Raw genomic sequence first — 22,569 nt, forward strand, 5'->3', positions numbered from 1 at the left:
GTTTGGTTCATGCTGTCAAGCATGGATTCTGACACTTAACAGTATTAATATTGCTATTTCTATTGATATAATTAGCACTTCTATAAATAATAGCTAAAGCTGCCATAGCTAAGTATATTACTGCAATCAGCACCATCAGGCCCTTCTTCATTACACACCCTCCTGGAAATATAAGCTGATTGATCTCAAGAAGAAGACAGCCACTGAGCAACGCTGTTGGTTCTAGCGGCCCAGCTAAGAGCTGCTACCACCATGTAGAAGACTCTGCTAAACAACTAGCTTGTATGTGTGAGACTAAAGTTTCTCAGCAGTCTTGCACCTGCCAATGTTTGAAGGCTATAAATAGGGACTCTTCTTTTCAGCCACATGATAAAAAAAAACAACTCACATTGAGTTCAGTGGATGTTATTCACACACTACAATAGGGAAGAAGTCCCATGAATATTTTGGAGAGAAATTGGACCCAACCTTTAAATTCCAACTAAATAGCACAAAGATTTTATTTGTTTACTTTACAGCTATGAAACAGGAAGTTGCTTAACAAAACAGATATTGCTTCTACAGAAGAAGAGCAGCACCTGCTATTTCAATCCCTAATTTCATTCTGTTACACTTAAAAATACTGAAGAACAACAACTTTTCTAGTGGCCCAAACACCAGACTTCAGGCACTCCTCCCAATCTGTTCCAAAGACCTTTGCCCTTGTTTCAGTATGTCTAAAAGCCGTAACTTCTACATTAGTTTTGAGGGTGTTCAGTATCTAACTTGAGGTAGCTATGCTTAATGACTGCAAGTTACAACTACCATCAGTGGGAGAGACAAATACACAGAACTAGTAGTGCTGGTGGTGAAAATAAAGCCTCAGGGTCTGAAAAGATACTTGCAAAAATATAGGCAGTTAACATTGTCACCAATTTTTGAAACAGTGGTTATTTTCTACTTCCTTTATCTTCCATAAAGTGATGTGGGTAAACATCACACAAAGATTTTTCCAAAGGCAAATATTTACAATGTCTGGAAATAGAAATCATTACGTACAAGAAATAAAAGCCTAGATTTCTAAGCAGAGTTTGTCACAAAAGTTCTTTAAAAGTTTGAAGTTCTTAAGCTTTAGTCAAGTGGATGTGCTCAAGGTTGTGTGGGGGATTAAGACATTTATGTGTATAATTAGTTTTGAGTGTGAGACATGCACATTTTTGAATCCTGCAAGTTCTTCCAGAAACACTACGTGCTAGTTGCAGTACTTGAAAACTTAAAATGCTAAAGAGGATACCACAGTTCCAAAGAAGCTTTGAACTCCTATTTTACCAATACAGCTCACTTTGTATGAGGCCAAAGCACTCACACAGCGCTATGTCTTTCAGTAGTATCCATGCCAAAATCATCCCTGTATAATTCCACTGATGTCACTTCGGTTATTTCAAAGAGGAAATTCATGTCTAAGCTGTGTTCTGTTTTCTGATGCAAATCCAGAATAACTACACCAAAGTTTATAAAGCTACTGACACTGGCATTTATTGTCAAACCAAACAGCCAATAGAATAATTGGCACCTACTATTTGACATTATTACTTGAGATATTATACGTAACTGTAACAGCAACACTTCAGAGTTCTCCGTCTACATACCTTTGCAAATATTTGTGATGACAGCACAGGGTATTATTCCCGTTACATGGATAGGAAACAAAGGCTGAGCAATTTTCCCTAAAGTCAAATATGCTATTTGTGGCAGAGCAGAGAGCTTCACAAGTCCCAAGTCTTAAGCCAGGAACCAAAACCAGTAAACAAGTATTCAGTCTTCAGTATGCTTTAATGAAAATACCAGAAGCAATAACTGGGTTGGACCCCGTATTTGATGGGGAAAAAAAAAAAAAAAAAAAGGAATGGTGAAGGACTAATTATTTCTTGGAATACATAGATAAATAGTAAAAGAATTGGACTCAGATCTTTCCCTCATATTACCAGGAAATTTGATTACAGAGTGTTGCATTTTGGTAGTCCTTGAGGCACCTGTCATGAACACCTGGGAAAATCAGAGTAGAATCTGAGACCTACTAATAACTGTAAGCACAAAATAATCTACATACTGAAATCTTTTATTTTTTGTTCTGCTCAGCCTCCTCAGGCTGTAAAGTAATACAGACCTTCCAAAATCACCTCTGGTTGTTGAAACCTGTCAATGGGAACTATTTTATTTTGCTTCAGAAATGCCCAATGATTCATCTCAGTGTATACTGCTCATGAAAATTAAAGAACTGAATTTTGTTTTGTTTGTGTTGCTCTGATACCAAAGATCAAGGGCCAGCATGACTACGGAAGGGTAAACAAACAAAGTTTACTAAAAGCTGCCATTTTGAGAAACTATAATGTTTGTGTTTTGTTTTTCAATACCGTAAAGATTTATGCACACTTTCTGCAATAGCTGGCCTCTTCAGAGAGCTTAAACTGCTGGTGAGATTTCTTGGGGTACTATGTATGCAATTACAGAAGAATTCTGCTTACTTAACATGAATTTGGTACTTTGAACAAAATAAAAATAATTATTTTCCCCATATCATCTTCTACATTAATATCTGCAGTCACTTGGGAAACTTAAAGAGCCTAGCTTCATAAGTTCTGTCCATACTTGGCCAGAGGACAGTCTTTTCCTTCATGATACACATGGGATCATTTGAGAACACATTGCAAATCTAAAATCCCACCTTGCTTGAAGGGATTTACAGCCTCACATGTCAAACTACACTGAACAATACTGAGGCCCTGTGAAAAATAAACAAAAAGGACACATTTATTTTCTAATACCAAGATGGAAATAGTAAGTCTTGAGGGTCACCTGGAATTTGACCAAGGTTACCCAGTAAGGATCAAATCCTATTTGTCTTAGGCAGGCAGTCCTGCTGAAATCAAATAAGCCTACAGCACACATCAGTATACTAGGGCTACAGTTTAACCTCTGAGGCTTGCTATAAATCCTGTGCCATAAAATAGGTGCTATGGATTAATTTCTAATCCCAAATTATAACTCCTCATTGAAGAGCTGAAAACCCAATTCCCGTCACAGATTTAAATAACAAGGATTGAACCACCCTGAGATCTTTTAAGACTTCACTTTTTAAACACCAAACAAAATATTTTCCAGGAGAGTCAATTAGTGCAGTGACAATTAAACCACACTGTTTGAGGAAACAGAACAAATCATACACTATGACACAGCATTTTTTTTTTAAATCTGCCTGCATATCTAGTCACTAATGTACCCAATAAATTAATTCCACAAGTGCCTCTCCGAGTCATGTTTGAATTATCAAGTTTCTGCTGTATTTCCAAAACAATGCCAGGCATGCATGTGCGTAGGAGGGATGGGACAATGAAGCCAATAGGTGCAGCTGTGGCCTGGGCAGCAGAAGGTCTGTTCAGACTGTCACTGACGGCTCTTTGACATTGAGAAGTCATTCCAGTGCTGTTTAATTCAGGGTCTTTCTAGCATTTAATATTTTAGCAATGAGGTCACTCCCAAAACATTTGAAGGCAAAGATGAGCCTTCAGGAACTTTATGAAAATCTTCTTTACTCATCAAAATCAGAGACACAGAGGCAAGGGGTGAGGTGGGGGAGGAACAAGAGTGTGCACCCTGATCTGTTTGGATTTCTTGCCTTTGTATCTCCCCCATGCATAAAACAGAAAAAAATTCAGAAAAAAATTTCAACCTTCACAAAGCATCTTTATACAAGTACAGGTGAAAGACAACCTCGGTAAATTCAGACTATTGAATGAGCTAGCTGGTGTCTTGTACATCTGGCATTGCTGCCGTACGGGATCTGAACTGCTCGCTCCTCTCCAGCTTGAATGCTAGTGACCCTGATTTTAAAGCAGGGGTTTAGGATTCCATTCCTAACATTACAACACAGTAACAGCAAACACAAAATACTTGGCCAGAAGGGTTGGTTTTTTTGTGTGTGTGTGTGTGTGTGCTAACACAACAAACAAGCTACATTTTAAGACTTATAAATTATTCCATTATGGAAGACAAAAGGCACCTGTATCTTTAACTAACTAGTCACAGGTTCTACATTCTATCAGAAAGTTTTATTCTGCCAGAAATGAGGATTTTTAAAAACACCTACAGATTAAATGATGAGATTTAAAATAATGCTAAAATCTTCTGTAATGTTCTTCCTGCATTACAAATGGACTATTAAATCAGTGAAGTGCCAATCAAATGCTTTTGTGCTTTGAAAGAAAGGTTTAAATAACAAAAGCAGTTTTTCAGGCCTCTCTCTCCCTCGGTAGTCAGTGTCATCTATGCACTAATTACAACATATTTACTCTCTTTTCTAGTAAGTTCACCATTGAATATATTTTTCAGAATATGATTTTTAAGAAAAGTTGCAATCAGAGCCTCATGGATTCTGGCTCTTATTAATCCAGCTTGTCTAAGAAAAATACAATGTTGTGCAGTAAACTTCAAGATATATGACAGGATTTAATAATAACAGCTCTGGATTCAGTCCTCAGCTTTAAAAATCAACTCACTGCATGACCTCGGGTGAACCATTAATTAACTAGGGCCAAATCCTCTGTGGACTAAACACAATGGAACTAGCCAGTTTGGACAAGCCAAATATCTGGTCTCAAGTTTCCAGAAGTTTTGATTCAGGCTGGCCAAATATTGGAATTTTCATCCTATGAAAAAATGTTCAGTTGTGTTTCAGGATAAGTAAAGCTCTCACATATTTTGTGGAATAAAAATTCCAAGTAATTCACCTAAAGGGAGGAAAATAAAGGGGGGGGGGGGGGTGGGGAAAAAGGGTGGAGGTGTCTCAGGAGAAGATGTTTTTAAGTGTGCTTTCTCCCTGTAAGCAGAAAATGGAACTGACAGAAGTCTTCAAGGCAGGTAGCCATGAACCATCACTTTAATTTTCTGGTCAGAAAAATCTAACTTTTTTTTTTTTTCAGTAAAACTGGAACTTTCCTGCAGAAAACTGCAACTTCACAAATACCACGTTTTCCACTGGGGTGGGAAGGATCCTCCTAATCAGCTCTAATATTGTGTACTCATAGCATCTGACAGCCTATCTAGTAAAAGAGCTCCTGCCTCTGAGGGTGGTTTTTTTATGTAAAAGAAGGATGACATTACTTTTATGCCACAGATTTATTTTTGTCTTGAGTTACTCTTTCTTGCAAAGCACCCTAAAATTCACAGATGCTAAATGATACTGCATTTCTACAACATTAGCCCCATAATTTCAAAGACATCATTTCTATATGAGAGTACATGCCAGCCATTCAGGAAGACCCAAGAAGGTGTTCAGATTTCAGGACTGTTACACAGATGTAAATAATCGCAGTCTTTATAGAATACTTTTTCCTCCTAAATAATTACTTTGATCTGAGAACCTAGGTTCAGGCTTTGTGCAATATTTGTTCATTTTACTAGACTGTAAGTCTTACTTTATTACAATTTTTCATTTGCAGTTCAGCAGAGGGGACTACAAGACTGACAAGAGGGCATTAAACCTGAAAAATAGAGACTTACTCGGCTACAAAAGGAAGCACAGGCTGGATAACATGACGGGCAGTAAGGCAGTTTGTTTTCTAGTTCTCTCGCTGCAGCTACTAGCGAATTAATTTTACCTCCGTACTCCGATTAATAAATATGAGAACACTCCCTATCGAAAAGGCTAAGGGAACCTGGGTGCGAGACCCTGCCATCTTGGCATAAACAGATGTCTGGCACTGGAAGGACAACAGACTGATTGCTTTTAAAGCCACTGTTGGACCCGCGGTATAAACTATCCCGATGGCTCGCTCAGGTAGAAGCGCGCTGCCAGCCTCAGCGAGGATCAACGTGCGATTTTCTCCGTGAGCCCTAAGAGCCGGCATAAAAGAGCAGCTGAGCTCATCGCTGTCGGAGGGCTATCAACTCCTCCCAAGCACGGCTCTCCCCCGCCGCCGCCCCTCACCCGGCACGGCCGCTGCCACGCCGGGCACCTTGCGCACCCCCCACCATCCGCCGCCTCCCTCCCGGGGGCTGCCGCCGAGCTGCCATCCGTCCCTGCGGACTCGGCCCTGGCTTTGCCGTCGCGCCGCTCCCAAAAGGGCGCTGGCAACTTTTCCCAGCGGCGCGGCCAGCGGCCCTTCCGCGGAGGGGGCGAGGGCGGGAGGAGCGGGGGATGCGTCTGTGCCAACTCTCCCTTCGGCCGCACGCACCCTCAAGGGAACGGCGGGGTTGGCCCTGCCGGCTCGCAAACTTTGTTGGGACGGGATGAGGCTCCGCAAAGCCGCGGGACATGACGGGGGAGGCGGCGGGTACGGGGCTCTCCCTCCCCGCTCCGCCCGACCCCGGCGGGACGCGCGATCCCTGGCGCGCGCCCAGCGCCTCAGAACGGCGGTTGCGACCCAACGGCTGGCGCGCGGGTGCGCGCACCCGCGCGCCGGACAAACTGCCGCGCGCCGCACCGCTCCCTGGCCCCGCGCCCCCGGGGTGTCCCGGGAAACCCGGCTCACACCCTGCCCGCCGCCAGACCGCCCGCCTCACGGTGCGGACCGACCGGCCCACCCCCTGGTAGGCGGTCCCCACCGGTGGCCCCGCCCCTAACCCCCCGCTGACCCCGGAAACGCGGTACCTCTATCATCTTCTCCCTTCCCTTCGCGAAGCAGCTCGACACTTTCACAGACAGCCGCCGCCGCCTCGCCGGCCCCCTCATTGGCCCCCGGCCCCCCCGCCCCACTGGCCTGCTTCCATTGGCTCACAGCCCCGCCACTCCCAAAACGAGCCTCGCCCCCCCACCGATGCCTGGGCCCGCCCCACTCCTCGCGACTCACTGCTAATTTTCTATTGGCGAAGCCGCACTCCCTGGCCCGCTACGCGCCCCGCCTATTGGAAAGCGCAAGTGTTGGTCAAACGAATGGCGCCTCTCACTGGCTGGCGTTTAGAACGATCGTGGCCGCCTTCGGCAGTCTAGAACTCTCACTGGTTCTAAAGAGGAATCATTCTCTCTAGCAGCTGGGCATCGATTGGTCGCCGCGAGCGCCTCCGCCCCCAAACAGCATGTTAGGCTGCGCTCCCTCCTCCCCCTCCCCCCCCATTCTACGCATTTCTATTTCCCGCTTTATTTATTTATTTTCTCCATAAACTTAAATGACCCCGGAGAGGCGGGGGCAAGGCGGGGCTCAGCTGGCCAAGGCGGCCAACGGGGGAGAAGGAGCGGGGCGGGGCTACTATGCGTTTGGGCCAATGGGAACCCAGCAGGCAGGCCGCCCTTGGCTCTCCGCCGGCCAATCGAGCGGTGCCCGCTGCCCCCCCGTGCTGCCCAGTGCCGGCAGTGGATACCGGGCCGAGGGGCGGCGGGGGTGGTGATGCCCCGGCGGGCCGGGGCGGGGCCGGTCCCGCAGGGTGGCCGCTAACGGCCACCGGGCCAGCCGGGGACAGGGAGGGCGGGTAAGGGGCGCTGCTCGTTGTCCTCACGGCAGCGGTGCCGACCGCCCCGGCCCGGGTGTGGGAGGAAGGGACGCTTAATCGTTTCCTTCCTCACGACGGGGCGAGCGGCACGCAGGGCCCGGGGCGGGGGGAAGCTCACACCCCCCCCCCCCCCGCTTCGGACCGCGTTTTCGGTGTGATTTCAACAGCCTGGCGCGCCCGAGGGAGGCTTTCCCCAGCCGCGGCGGGTGTTGTCGGCTTGCCCGGGCTTCGTAACCCCGGCAGCGCCCGGTGCGCCTTCTTCCTGAGGCCGCTCTCGGCGTTTCTGCCCGGGAAGCGCGGTGAAGTGGTTTTCCCAGGGGCGCTCTAGTCTCTGCCTTGCACCAGGGACTCCTCACCTCGGCACCGGGCTCTAGGGACCTCTGCATTTAGGACTTCGGGCACAGACGCCCCTCAGGCAGAAGTGAGGGCTGTTTTTACAGTGAAGGAATCGTTTGTACCTGTTGGTTTTGCACCTGGGTCCCAAGCGAGCTGACAATAAGTGTCGCTGCCACAGGCACTGTGGGTCCCAAGATCAGCTTGTGTCACTGGTTCCTCCAGAAGGGACCTGAGGGCAGTTGGCTGTATCAGTCTCCATCCCCTCCCATCAAAGAGAAGGCCAAGACCTTCCTTAGTTTTCTTACCATTCATATATTTATAAAGCTTTTATTCTCCATAAGACCTGTTCTGCTTTTTCCTTTTTTTAGTGTTTCTTACTGTAATCCTGCATACTTGCACTGTTCTTTCAGAAATCTGTTCATTTTACCTACCTCCACCTTCTGCCTACTTCCTTTTTGTTTCAGATCAAATAAAACTCATACTTCATCCAAATTTGTCTCTTACTATACTTCCTTTTCCTTGCTGAACACTAGGTTAATTTAGATTTGGTGGTTATCATTCCTCTGAAGAACCCTGAGCTTCCTACCTCCTTTTTCTCAACAGACTGCTCCTATGTGATCCACCCTAACTATTCTCCAATTTCCTCATCCTAGCAGTGGTAACACACTGCGGGGTTACATATGTCCTTCCCTTTGCATGGATCCCCCAATCTGAAGTTATCATCCTAAACCAAGTTGCCTCCCACATTCATAACACGAGTAGTTTATATCTGTCTATTGAAGCCATGTGGGGAAGAGCTCCCACTCCAGTTGGTTTCTCCATCTTTCATGTCAAAGTTTGTCACCAGTATTTTCCAGGAAATGCCCCTAGCTGGGGTCATTCCTAAACAACCCTCCTATTGCCATCAGCTTGGGTTATTCTGCTAGCTGCCTGCAAAAAGCTCCTCTGTGTCATGAGTTGGGGTTTGTAGCAGATCCTTAGTGGGAGAGCACCCAGCTTCTTTCCTCTCATCAGTCCCAGGGGACTTAGAGCACTTGTCACTCTCTTAGCAATTTGATTTCAGAACTGATGTGTAATAAGCAAGGACATGTCTCTTCCCCCACCCACCTTAGTATCTTTCCTCAAGAAAGAATTACCTTTATATTTGTATTCCAGTCATGTGAGTTACCCCACCGCACCTCTATTAGCACAGGTAGAATGTGCCTTATTTAGCCTTTTTAAATTATTTTTTTCCCTAATATAATGGGAGTAATTAGTAAGCAAAAATACATCTAGTAATAATAATAAAAAAAAAAAGGTAAGGACCCCATCAGACTCAGCTCAGTACTGTAGTTAAGCATTGGCTTAATCTGACTGCATAGCTGCTTAAATGTAAGTATAGGCTGAGGTTCTTTGCTGAATCAAAGCTTTAATTTTCTTTTCATTTCCTTGTGGCCTGTTCTGCATTTTTAAGCTGAGATGGAGTGTGAAGTAAAACACTCAGAAAAATAATTTCTCTTGGGCATATTCTGTTTGATAATGTCATACCTGGAACTTCATCTGGGCTGTCAAAACAATAGCGCATGACAGTAAAACTGAGCACACTTCATATACATAAATCTTTCACAGTCTGTAACTAAGTATCAGAATGAGCTGAAGGCTCCTGTAGCTGAGTTATTTTACTGAATGAGAAATTATGTGACCCTTAGAGAGGAGATAACTCCCAGCTAGTAACTCTAGGTAACGACAGGCAGAGGTGGCAATGAATATATGACAATGAGTCATTAAAAAGCATACTGCAGAAGGACAGCAGATTTTTAAGAGGTGCAGATTCCTCTCCTTGAGCAGCATTTGTTGTCCACCACAGATCATGAGGCTTCATTTCTAGTGGGAACTACAGCAGTGTCAGAGATGCCCAGAAAGTTACTGGCAATTTGCTGACACAACGAAGTATTTCCAGTGATGATAAGGGTCCACTTCTATTTAATGTTATAATTAATAATTGTGGGATAGAGAGCATGCTTTCAAAATTCCTGGTTAGAAATCATGTTCAAAAACATTACAAACCTCTTAGAGGACGTGATGAGAATGTTGTGTTAACTTGAGGAAGTCATCCAACCAACAGCTTTGTAGTTAGTAGAATTATTAACCATGGTATAGAAACAGAAATCAACTGTAGAAATAGTTGAGGAATTTCCTCCTGAAAGAGGAATAACTAAAGAGACAGAAAGCCCACAGAAGAAGTTCCAAGAGGTGAGGCTACGCCACAAATTAAATACAAAGCAAAGGTAAAAAGTGCAAATTTTAGGGTATACAGACATTCTAAGATGTACGAACAGGAGAGTCATACTTAAAATAAGCCCGGAAAGAAATAGCTTGCCTGTGCGCAGTTCTAAGGAGGCCTCAGCTGGAACTATGTGTTTGGTTTTGATGACTGCATTTAGAAGATACTCAAAAGATCAGCGACTAAAAGTTTTGATGTAGCAATGGTAAGAATCTTAGAAAACATGGCCTACAAAATAGGGCAGAGGAACTGGATTGGTTTAGTCTAGAAAGGTGTTACGGAAGTTTCTTCTCCCTAGGTTGCCCAAAGCAGAGCCTCAGGCATGAATTCCGGAAATTCCTCTTGTGTAATTTATTTGTAAAGTACAGCAGTAGAGAGCACCTCAAGCTGGGTGCCTCTGGAGACAGACCCCAAACAAAGAAATCTATTGGCAGTTGTGCCCTTACAGTCTGTGTTTCCCACCCCTCATATGCCAGTTTGGGCCAGTTGTAAAATTAGTGTCTGTAGCCTCCCCATTCTTCATTGGGTCACTTCATTTTTGTCAAGTGGGGAGCACAATGTCCTGCAGCAAGATGCCAGTAAGGATATGCTAGCAGTTTGGTGGCCAGGCAGCAGGGAGCCCCTGTGCCTGGAGGGAGCCTTCTCCTACACCCTGGCCATGGCTGATGACCCTCCCATGGACCATTCTGATCTGGCGGTAGAGTAACTGGAAGAGTTATCAAACCATAATGAGAGTGTTAAAGAAAGGAAAGCTGCCCTGTACAAGCTGAAGTTAACTCAGGAGGAGTCTTTCCATGTTTGAATAAACACTTCAAAACAACGCTACTTTTGCTGCTTGAAACACTTGGTGGGTATAATGTCTTTCAGTAAGGCTTTTCTTACTCTTCCTGTATCTGCTTTTTTTGTTGGGAAGAGTTCTATCCACTCTGATAGCTAAAAAAATGTTTTTACCTGTTGGTAGCTGGCATATCTGCATAATCTATTTGCAGTTGCTGAAAAGTAAAGTAGGCCTACAATCATCATCCTACTCGGAGTTTGATTTGTGATTTGAGAACTTTTGACAGGTCGAGCAGCTACTGGTGATTGTTTTTGCGTCAATGTAAACCCGTGGTGTTGTCCATCTTTTTCATACTTGGTTAGCTAACTCCTCTGCTCCTCCATGAGCTTTGTCATGAAACCACCTAGTCACAGCAATTAACTATTTCTTCAGTAGTATTAAGCAGTCAGTCTCACATTCTGCTGTTTCTTGTCTTCTCTGGATGTGCCATTTACTTTTACTTGCTTACTCCTTTACTTATCTCTAGGGATGCAGCTTCTGCTGATGATCCAATCTCCCTTCTGGCTTGAACTGACTCTAGGGCTTTCTTTGCTTAACTAGGCAGAAAGTTCAAAAGTTCACAGCTTGTGACCTAAGGCTTACAGCAAATTTAGTTACTTATACGAAGTTCTATGTAAACAGTTTCTAAGCAAGTTCTATGAGAAGCCATAGGTAGTTCAATAAGCTAAGTCCCGAATGTAGGCTAAAACAGTCTATACCCTGTTTCCCTGAAAATAAGACCTATCCCGAAAATAAGCCCTAGCATGATTTTACAGGATTTTTGAGGATGGTCAAAGTATAAGCCCTACTCCAAAAAATAAGCCCTAATTACGGTTCCTTTAAAAAGTCAATTTAAATAGTGTCCAGGCAGCTATACATGTAAAAAAGTAATATGTTTTGGAGCAAAAATTAATATAAGACCCTGTCTTATTTTGGTCAAAACAGGGTATTTCCTAAGGAAAGGGAAGAAAGAGGGAAACAGTACGAAGTTCTGGCATTAAGTAAAATTACTGTGGAAGAAAATAAATGAATTGTTCTCTAAATCAACTGGGTCAAGACAAAAAGTTACAGCTTTCATTTGCAGCAGTGTTTTGGTTTAGACATTGGGAAAACCTTTTGTGTGTTCGGCACAGTAAGAGAGCCCTTGGAGGCCATAGGATCCCTGATAATGAATGCTTTTAAAATTACAAGAGATTGGGGACAACCACTCTCTGGACAGTTGCCCAAGGCAGCAAAGCAGGAAGATCTTGAGTGACACAGTGCCTTACTGGGACAGGCTGGGAACTGCAACACTGGGAGCACAGCGCCTGTGAGAAACAACCCAAACCCCCCCATGTCTTTCAGCAACAGCCAGAAGCTCCAGCTTTTCCTGGAGATGTGATATCACTGTTCAGCTCAATGATAGCATGTTGACTCCCTAAGCAGCAGCAATTTCCAGCTTCTGCTTAGTTTTGTTGTCGGGCTTAATGTCAAGTTAGGGAACACAAATATAGTCAGGTCAACGCTGCTAGAAGGCTACTGGGCATGGGGTGTCAAATACTGTCAAGTGTTTTCTACGCTTGTCCCTCCAAGACCTTTCAGATCTGTCCTAGCATTACATTTTTTGTGAGCAGTGGTTTGACTAGAGGAGTACTATCACAAAAGGCCACTTTGTAGCTCCGCACCTCTGTCCTGCTTGAGCTAAAACCCTATAGAGTACAATTACTTTCAAGCCAATAGAGTTGCAAGTAAATACCTCTATTTGTGGAGTAGTTTAAAACAAATCTTAAAAATAAAGTACCTGGTGACAACAGTAGGAGGACTGGTAAGCTGGAATCTTGTAAACAGCAACATTGTAATGGATTACATTTTTGTAGTAACTTCATGCATGTGAATATCAAATTCCATATAGTTGCTTATTGAATTCAAGTTTGGGGGGCTGAATTTCCTACCTTAGTTGGCAGGAATGAAGAAGTAATTCCTCATCAAGCCGAGCAGAGCATAAAACGTCTAATTTATTGCATTATTTCAATATGACTTCATTTTTGAGCATTTTGTGACAATCTGACCTAATATTGCACTGATTCAGACAATAGAGCTGTTCTATTTTACTTTAATGACTGGAAATGTAATTTGCTTCCTGTTTAATATTTAAGCCAGCAATAATACCAAAAAGGCTTATTGCTCCTAAGAAAAGATGAAAAGGGCATAACTCTTAAGGTTTTTTTGTGTTCAAAATTTGACCTACTTTAAAAATACTAGAAACTCATGGGAATGGTCCTCAGAATTAAAAATACCAATATAAGATTGTTGCCTGGGAATTTTAAGATACTTCACTTCCAGCTCACTGAAAAGCAGAATTTCCCTCCCAAGGGATATCCAGATAATTCAAAATTAATTTTTTGTCTCGAAATACTGAATTAGCAGAGTTTTTCCACAGCAATGGAAGTTTTAAAAGAAAAAAAAAAACAACTTTGAACTTTGGAAATATTTAATCTGGGCTTGATTGTCTTGAATTTTTTCAGTCTGGCTCAGTTGAAGATCAGTCCGTGCCTGCCCTAGATGCCTCTAGCAACCCTTATATCACCAGTGCTGTACAGGCTTGTTCCATTATTCTCCTTGGAGAAACCAAGTCCATGGCCAGACCACATTGCCCATAAAGCTCTTCCATGGTGAGCAGGGAAGACAAATTTTGGTGTTATGTTCAAGAAAGTCAACTCACAAAGGCTGATTGGTAGAGGATAGGAGAAACGTTCATTATCTGGACTGCTACAACAATGAGACGTGGTGGCTCAGACAGGGATGCAGAGCCATAGAAATAATTTGAATGGAAAACAATGCAATGAAAACATAATCTTCACAAGAGGTGCAGCTGTGGGCATGCCCTATTACTTCCCCCATAAAGGCCCATTGCCTTTTCATTTGCTACTACTGCACATCCATTACACTGTTGGACGATGTTGCAAGCAAAGCTCTACTGAGCCACTCGTCTTCCCCTGCCCCTCACCTCCTGCGTTAGACCCTTGGGGACCATATCCCTCCTCATTGGCCTTGTATTGGGGCAGTCCCCATTGCAGGGCTCAGCAAGCTGAGTCCCACACCTGCACAGAGAGGAAACCTGAGATCCAAGGCTTAATGAAATCCCTCAGGGACAGGGCCATTTCTAATATTTTATATATTACAAGTAGTTAAATGTACACTGTTAAGCCTCTGTCATGCTTCCACCTGACAGCTGGATATGCTGGTCTTTGTGTAAAGTATGTTTTTTAACTATCCATTTGGGATGAACATTGGGAAATATATGTTAAAAAAATCCAACAAGGAAAACCACAAATGAAACCACAAAACCTATCACAAGGAATTCCACACAGATATCTATATTTGGTCCGGACCAACTAAAACACTATTAGAACTCTCTCCTCTGGAAGCACACACAAAAATGCCAGGTATTGCTGGAAGGAAGATCCAGAGAAGACAAATATTTTTGAATGTTTTGTTTCACTTGGTTTTATAAATAAAAAGGGTGGCATCTCTTTTTAAACCATGACATTTTGACAAACAATGATGCTTTGTGTCACTCTATAGTGGGAAAAAAATGTGAACAGAATAGTTTTGGGAAATCTGAAAAGCAGTTTGGGAAGGAAGACTGCTGTGTACCGTTCCCAGATCAGTCATTTACTTGCTTCACATATTTGGATAAGATATTTAGTCCTTATCTATAAGCCAAGGTTGTACTGCTTTAGCTGTACCAGTTCAGTAAAGCTATACAAACTCTTTAGTATTAACACAACTATATTTGTATTCAAGTACTTTTATCAGAATAATATGTTCATGTTGGGCAAAGGGAATAATCTTACAACTATAACGTACCTTTGTACCATTATAACTGCTGGCACAGCGGGGAGTGCACTGTTATAACAAAGAGATAAAAAGATCTCAGCCCTCAAAGTACTTACACCTAGTAGTAAAATTGCATGTAGACCACCTCCGGTGTGCCACTTTCCCCCATCTATAAAAGCCTTTTACTTCTTACCTTGTGGGGCTGTTGAGCATGAATTCCTGTCTGTAACAGGGCTTTGCAAAGTCTGCATGAAAGGTGCCAAGGCTTATTTTTAGCCAGTCATGGAGCTTTTTTGAGTTTCTAAAGACTGTTTGCAAGAGGCAGCTGTGCCCCAAAACATGCCATAGTGGAGGAGATCGGCTGGGCTTGCTTCCTTTTTCTGTGAACATTTCACATTACATTTGACTCAGACTTCTCTGACAGCTATTTTGTGACATATTGACTGTGAAGTCATCCCTGTTATTTCATGTATTAATGTGAAATCCACTCCTCTATTCCTCTGGGCTTCGGGAATTGGCTTCTTTCCCCCACCACCATTAGTCTGACAAGCAAAGGTGGAATCAAGAAGGACAAAAATCTTTCTTGTTTAAGGCAAAAATACAATAAGGGTGTTTTCCCTGCTGCTTTTTACCTAAAATCTGAGAGGGAAAAAGACAAGTCAAGAGACTGCCATCTGTTGGGAGAAACTAGGGAGGACACCACAACCTTAAACCCTGGCAGCACCTGACAAGAGTTGAGCAATGTTGGGCTAATTGTTGGTGTAAATGACATCAGCGTTTGGCCTACGATCAGTAGCTTCTCCCCGAATAATTTAGTAAGTACAAATATTAAAAATACTTGAAGTTAGACATTAACCAGGTTAAATGTTTAGACAGCAACAATAAAATACATTTGATCAAACTTTATGGACTGAAACTCAAACAGAGTTTTATTTAGTAATAATAATGGGGATCCTGATGCAATTCCTAGTTAATCAAAAGGGAAAAAATTCAGAAACAGCAGTCTTTTGAAATCCAAGAAATATCACTTCAAGGACAACTTTGAATATGTTCACAAAAGATTTCCTAATCCACAAATCCATTCTGATGGCTCTTTTCCCACAGGCATTCACTCTGAGCACCAAGGCCACTGATGTTTTCTCCATGTTCGCTATTCATTTTGAAGCTGTGGAGCAGGATACTTTGCAGCAGGCTTTCTGCTCCATCTTGCAAGGAGTTCCAGCTGCTCAGCCCTGCATTATCTCAGTTGTCTGCTAGACTGGATACAAGTCTCAGTTCCAACATTAGCAGGAAAACTGGGATCTACAAAGGCCCCAAAAGATGCCTACACAGAATAGAATGCATAGGAATGGGATCCTCTAGATTGTCAGACTCTGAAGGTCTACATACTTTCGTTTTGCAAACATCCAAGGAGAACATATCCTAATCCACACCATGGACATAAACTCCCCCTCACCTGCTTTCTTCCAAGAAGTACAGTGTTTAAGCAAAGCACAAGGACATCAGAACAACCACTCTCCCTGCTGGATGATAGCCTGGGTCCAGGAATTCTGCTAAACCGGAGGAAAGGTGAGAACTCAGAGAGACCCACTGGATTTTAAGTGCTGGAGCCTGCCCATCAGGCCAGCTTTCCAAGTCACCTCCAGCAGCACGGAACTCCAGCCTGAAGCCACTAGCTGGTATCTAGGGAGTGGGTCACATCTGGCTTGGATTTAGCATTTGCTATTTGTTAGCACTCTAAAGACTGTTTAATTTACGCACAGCTTGCGTGTATGTGCATGAGTGTATGTATGTATTAAGACACAGCTGGTCCTATGGAGACAAGGTTGACTGTTACCCCTGAGGCAAGAGGCCCATGGAAAGCACGGTGGCCGGTGTTGCATTATTGCCCTTTACTATTCTTTGACCTCCGCTTGATATATTTTTCCATAACCCTAGGCAGTGAGCTCTCTGTGGGTGGGAACTGTCTGTGTGTTATTGTCTGTTAAACGAGGACCTCATTGTGGAATACAGCTTCCGAACTTCACTACTAGACAAATAATACCAACAGGCAAGGTGGCCAGCATCTGTCTTAACTGGTCCACCACCACAGGCAAGGTGGATGTTGACTAATCTCGGGGAAGCCTGCAATGGGAGCAAAAAACTGTTCCCTTAGAAGTGTGCCAGCACTAGCAAAACATAAAAGCCACAATTGCTAAAAGCAGGAATGATACACACACATCACAAGAAGCAATAACTAGGATAGAAGCACACAAAGGTGACCTGTGAACCTGCTGAGAAAGACAGTGGGAAAACAACAGCAAGTCTAGTCTAAAGTAATAGTGTGAGAAAATTCTTCAAGGCATAGCAGAGGCACATACTAGTCACTGGAGCTGCCCTTTCAGTTGTGTTTGTTGCTGAGAACTGAGTGATGCCAGCATATCAAGGGGATGTCCAGAAGAGTTGGACCTACATTTCTGATCCTCTAATATGCTTTGTCAGGAAAGAATGGGAACATCTCTTTTTACATGCTGAGGAAACTCAGTGTTTTTCAGTAGAATTTACACCACAGGGCAAAAAGCAACTGCAGAACAATGGAGATTTTGCCTTGCCCACAGTATCTGATATGTGACAGTGCTCTCAGGATATTTATACTCAGGTGCTACTGTTGTTCAAAGGAGCAACAGTTAGTGCTGTTGCAGTGTGCACCACTAAGGACAAATGATGAAAAATAAAGCTGTACCACAATGAAGTTGAGAGGTCCTTAGCTCAAAGTAAATATGACATGAAGGGCCTAGGCTAATCCCTGATTTCCTGGGAATGGCATTCATCTTTTACCATGAAACTGCTTCAGAATGCAAGTCCTTTGGGTTACTAAGGAAGCACTGAACACATTAGCTGAACATACCTGATGCAGTACTGCCTGACTGCTTCTGTGGCCTCTGAGGCTCTAGCTTGGGGAAAATTACAAGTGTTCAGTTCCTCTCCAGTGTTCATTACTTCTGGAACATAATGCTAGGCATTAAATGACAAAACATATAGTCGTTTCACTGCTAATCAACTCATGCTCATACTAGAATCCTTGCTTATTCATCACACCTTCCCAGATCCCATAAGCTCCTGTTGCCTTCTACTCAACTGTCCAGTTTGGATTGACAGAATGAACCCTCTCTGAGTGGTGGTGTCAGGACAAAAATGTTCAGCATTCTGAAAACTGAAAGTAAAAAGATTCAATAAACCCAAACATAAAAACATAACACAAGACCTAGTGTACTCAAGGTTCTATGTATTTTCACATTTAATTTCAGTAAAAGTATACCTTTAAGATTAGAGTTGACACAATGTCTAGTCTGCTGCACTGTCAAGATAAAAATCCAACAGGTTTTCTAAAGGGACTGTGTCCAGGTTCCTATGAAGTTAATGGTGATGAAGGGCCCTGATAACGTAGAATATTGTTCAAGAGTCTGGGAATCAGGACATGCAGGTACTGCTTCGTTTGCACTATATACTTGCTGAGAGCGCTTGGGCAACATATTTATTCTCTTTATGTCTCTTTTTCCTCAGAGAGAAAGTGGTAATAACAACACTCCTAACTTCTACACACAAAATTAAAAGCATAAAGCAAGAGGAGTGGAATTATTACTCATACTATCTGCTATCATTACTCTGGGATAATGAATGAGATGGGCAATTGGGGCCATACAACATTACTGTACTAGCAATAATGGAGTAAGATTTTACTTAGTTAACATTTTTATAGATCTGTAACCTTAATACTTTCTTACTGCTTCCAAACATACGCTTCTATCTCCTTTCTCTGGACAGCTAACAGCATTTGCTGCATCTAGTGACAATGCTGAAGTGACAGCTCTCAGCCTCTGCTTGTTCCCTCGTTTGTGTTCACATTAGGATATGACCTGGAGGGTCGTGGGGCCACCATGTTGGCTGCTTGCTGGATGATGTCAGCCGCGATCAGCTATGTATCGTGTCTCTGGGGCACTGAATCATTTCCTGTTTTGTGCCCTTTCTGATGAAGAGGAACTGGAACTAAGCACTTTTGCCTTTCATAGCCCCTGGCTAGTCAAATCTGGCATGGGACCCAGCTGTATTGAGCAGACTGTGCTGGAACTTCACATTTTAACCATAAGTGCTTAGAAATTATGGTGCTGCCATCCCATCTAGTGGAGGGATCAGATTAATTCATCAGCTGCTGGTTGCTAAGTCAGCACATACTTCTGCTGTGACTGTAGGAGCAGAGCTATCAGCCTCATCCGAATGCAGTTTACACAACCTGCTCACTACATTGTTGATTCACCCTGTGCAGAACAAATTGGGTGCATTTCTTGACACTGAAAAAAAAGGTCTTGAAGTTTACACTGATACCAGACAGCAGTAGTTGTATCAGAAACCCAAGTCAGAAAGATGATCTAATGGCTAGTTTGGGAGAGCTCACCAAGGAAGAAAACCAGCTTTGCAGCAATATTTCACTGAGAGTAACAAGGAAGTGAACAATCTATTGTTTGATCTAGAACTTTTTAGGTCCCCACTTCGCACCACCACCCCACCCGGTGCAGCTGTTTTGACCTTGGTCTTCCTGTCAGCCCACCAAACTGGTCACCCACCCTTCAGCTGTGGCTGAAGGCATTTGCACCGAGAAGGAACAACTGGCTACCTTTAACTGCAGGCAACTGCTGCGTTGCTCCAGGGCATGAACATGAGAACCAGCTGTAATTTCTGAGTTGCTACCAATGATTAAAGCTAATCAGCCATTTCAAGGTTAGCAAACACTTTACAATTCCCTCTGGATCCTCCTAAAACCCCATAAGCGTCATTATCCACCTTCGAAGAACTTCCATCTACTTCAGAGACAGGATGGAGAGGGACATATCCCTTCTTCCTACATGGAAGAGGCTGCAGAGCCAAAAACTGTTAGGTTGTCCTTCCCTGAAAGAAGGAAGTGTTCACTGACAGGTCAGATAAGCAGAGCACATCACAGAAAACGCTAGCGCCAGTAGAATTAGCCATCTTTGTATCTACACAGGTAATTTTGACTTGCACTGAAAAAATTGAGGGGATTTCTAATAGGTCTGAAAATGAACTTGAGTGACTCCTTCTTGAGAACAGTTTATTTTGCCAGCCCTAAGCCTCATTCCACTGCTCCACAGTGCAGAGCTCTGCCCACTGCCACCAGGCAGACAGCAGGTCTGTGGTGCCACATGCAAGCATTTCCCACCCTGTGCTTCACTTCAGCATGTGGGAAGTTCATGTTTTAAGACAAAAAAAGTTATCCTTAACAGGGAGAGAGCTGCAGATGCTTTCTGCTCCACTATGGGTTTGAATAAAGGCCATAAGGCCATCTCTCAGGGGGTCGGGGGTGGGGGGAGGGTGGAAGTGTGTGATTCATACCAGTTTCATAGAAAAGAGTTTTCCTTAGAACCATCAGTCTTGCTGGCACACAGAGAGTCTGCAGGCATGGAACAGGCAGGGTGTGAGTGGACACACAGGATAGGCAAGTGTGTCCCCATCCTGACAGGCTATCCACTGCCAGTAAGGAACTGGACGTTGCCAAGGCAATGGGTAGGACAAGCATACATCTAGAGATCTTGTGGAAACACATTTTGTAGATCAAACAGAGATTGCAGCTAAAAGGATTACTTATGCAAAATGGGAGTGTTAGAAGGGGGTTGTTCATTCCCCCTCATCTTCATACTTAGAAATCAGCTGTAAGTTAAAACACTGTTTCTTTACACAACAGAAAAATACAATGCTTTCTCCTACCTGGCAGTGCCTTTGCACACATAGACCTGAATCACATTATTTTCCAAGTAGTATGAAAATGCTCTGTTGGAAGTGCACTAGATGGCAGTGTTCCTTCTGAATGATTGCTGAGCCACTGCTCCACCATGATCACCACATTTGGAAAGGCCCTAAAAAGTGTTGACATTGTCATCCCCAGAGTATTCTTCCAAATTTTGGGTTTCCAACCTTTGTGTCTTTCTGAGGTGGAAAACTGCATCCTGTCTCCTTGGATGCCTTCTGCCCTCACCTCTAGGAAAGCCTTCCTCATGTCCAGTTATCCACTTCAGCTTCATGCTGTTGAGCCCTCAGAGCTAGCACTGAACCCAAAAACTAGTTGTTTTTCTGCAGCACATGGGTTATGGCTCATGAGTTGCTTAGTGTTATTCAGTCTGAGCTTAACAGTAAGTTTTACAGCAATTTCTTTGGTACAAGCCTCAATCTCTTGTCTGTATTGTGTCTGTATTGTGGTTCTTTAGAAGATAAGACACTTTCTTGATGTATTAATATGAATTTGGAACTTGAACACATATGGCTTTCCAGTATGAAACCAAGGACCTTTTTACTCTGAGAGATGCTGAGGATAATCAGAATCAGCACACATCACCAAGGCAAAACTGCATCAAACTGCAAGTCGGGCTAGAATGGTAAGTAATTTTGATAGCCTTTCGTCATATTTGAGCTTGTTTTGTTCCTGACAGATTCATTAGTATTGCTCACATCTAGTGAGAAATTTAACTTCAGCCAGACCACCCAACTGTGCAGGTCTGCACCCCCTTTGTCCCCAAAGCAAGGCTTCACCTCATTTAGCAACTGTGCTCTTAGAAGAGGAAGGAACTCTAAAGGGAACTGCACTCTTCAGCTGATGTTAAAGTGATGATGAGGGTTGAGAGAAGCTCAGAGGAGGGAAGGAATAAAGCAGTGCCCAAATTATCTTGATTGACTTCTACTCCTCATAAGGCAGGAGAGTTGTAGAAAGCAATTGTCTAGTAGCAAAATCTGATGGTGCTGTTAAACGCATTACAAATGGCTGAATGACAGAAATCCTGTCACCTTATGCTCTGCTGGAAAGTGGAAGGTAGAACTGTCCTCAAGTAATAAATCCCTCAGAAGCCCCAAGACTGCACTTGCACACATGGCAGAGCAATGTTTACTGTCAGTGTAGTGCCTGCACTCAGCCCATTCTTGCAGACACTGGAAGAAGCCATAGGAGATAAACCCAGGCCTCACACTGCACAGTCAGCCTGTAAAGACAAAACAAGCACTTCCAGGAGACGTGAGCTGTCCCAGCCACAGTGGCCGCCTGCAGGAGGAAAACTGAGCTGGTGTAGCCTTCAGCCTGGCTCTGAGCTCAGGTTTCAGCCCAGGCATTTCTGTATAAGTGGAGAATATGAAGATTCCCCCAGCCCCCCCCAAAAAAAGTGTTTCCTGTTTAAATGCATCTTCACTGACCACTTTGGAACCAAGTATACCCAAGCATGTTGGGTACCATACCCACCAGCAGCCCTACACAACACGCTGGGTGACCTGCCTGCAACAAAACAGTCAGGAGCTTGGAAGCTACATCCTGATGCTACGTCTCAAGCAGCCTGCAAATCACCTTCCCCTGCAACCGGATGCTATGGTGCCCTTTTGGTGGCCAGAAATAGTAGCCCCTCAGGGGTAGTTTCTGGTGGCAAACATAGCTTGCGTCCATAGCCAAGAGAGGGCAGCATTCTCCCTCAGCTGGGAAGGCAGAGGAGGAGGAAGCTGCCTGGCCACACAGCTCTTTCTAGGAAAAGACATGCCTTATCAGATGGTATTTTAGAACAGACATTCGTTTTAAGACTTTATGCATCTGTTTATGGAGATATCAACTGATTTACACCTTGGAGTTGCTGGGTACAATTTATCACACACCTATAAATAAAATCCAAGCCAATTCTTGGTGTGCCATCCCCAGCTGCCCCTGCCTGCCATTATCCCAGCAAGAAGGTGTGGCAGTCTCCTGGTAACCAGCATCCCTCCCCAGCTGGAGGCACAGCAGGAAAGGCAACTGCGTCTCTATTTCAGAGTATATAGCTTTACAAGGTGGTGGTGGAGGGGAAGCAGAAGA

General features: G+C 43.8%; 1 long non-coding RNA gene across 1 annotated transcript; it reads left to right on the forward strand.

Moving 5' to 3' along the window:
• Positions 1-6,827: 6,827 nt before the first annotated feature.
• On the forward strand, positions 6,828-18,303 carry LOC135578309 (uncharacterized). The gene is made up of 2 exons (XR_010469798.1): positions 6,828-7,055; positions 15,804-18,303. It is a non-coding gene; the product is annotated as an uncharacterized LOC135578309 (long non-coding RNA).
• The last annotated feature ends 4,266 nt before the right edge of the window (positions 18,304-22,569 follow it).

Source organism: Columba livia, chromosome 1, assembly GCF_036013475.1.
Source record: "Columba livia isolate bColLiv1 breed racing homer chromosome 1, bColLiv1.pat.W.v2, whole genome shotgun sequence".
Classification (NCBI taxonomy): Eukaryota; Metazoa; Chordata; class Aves; order Columbiformes; family Columbidae; genus Columba; species Columba livia.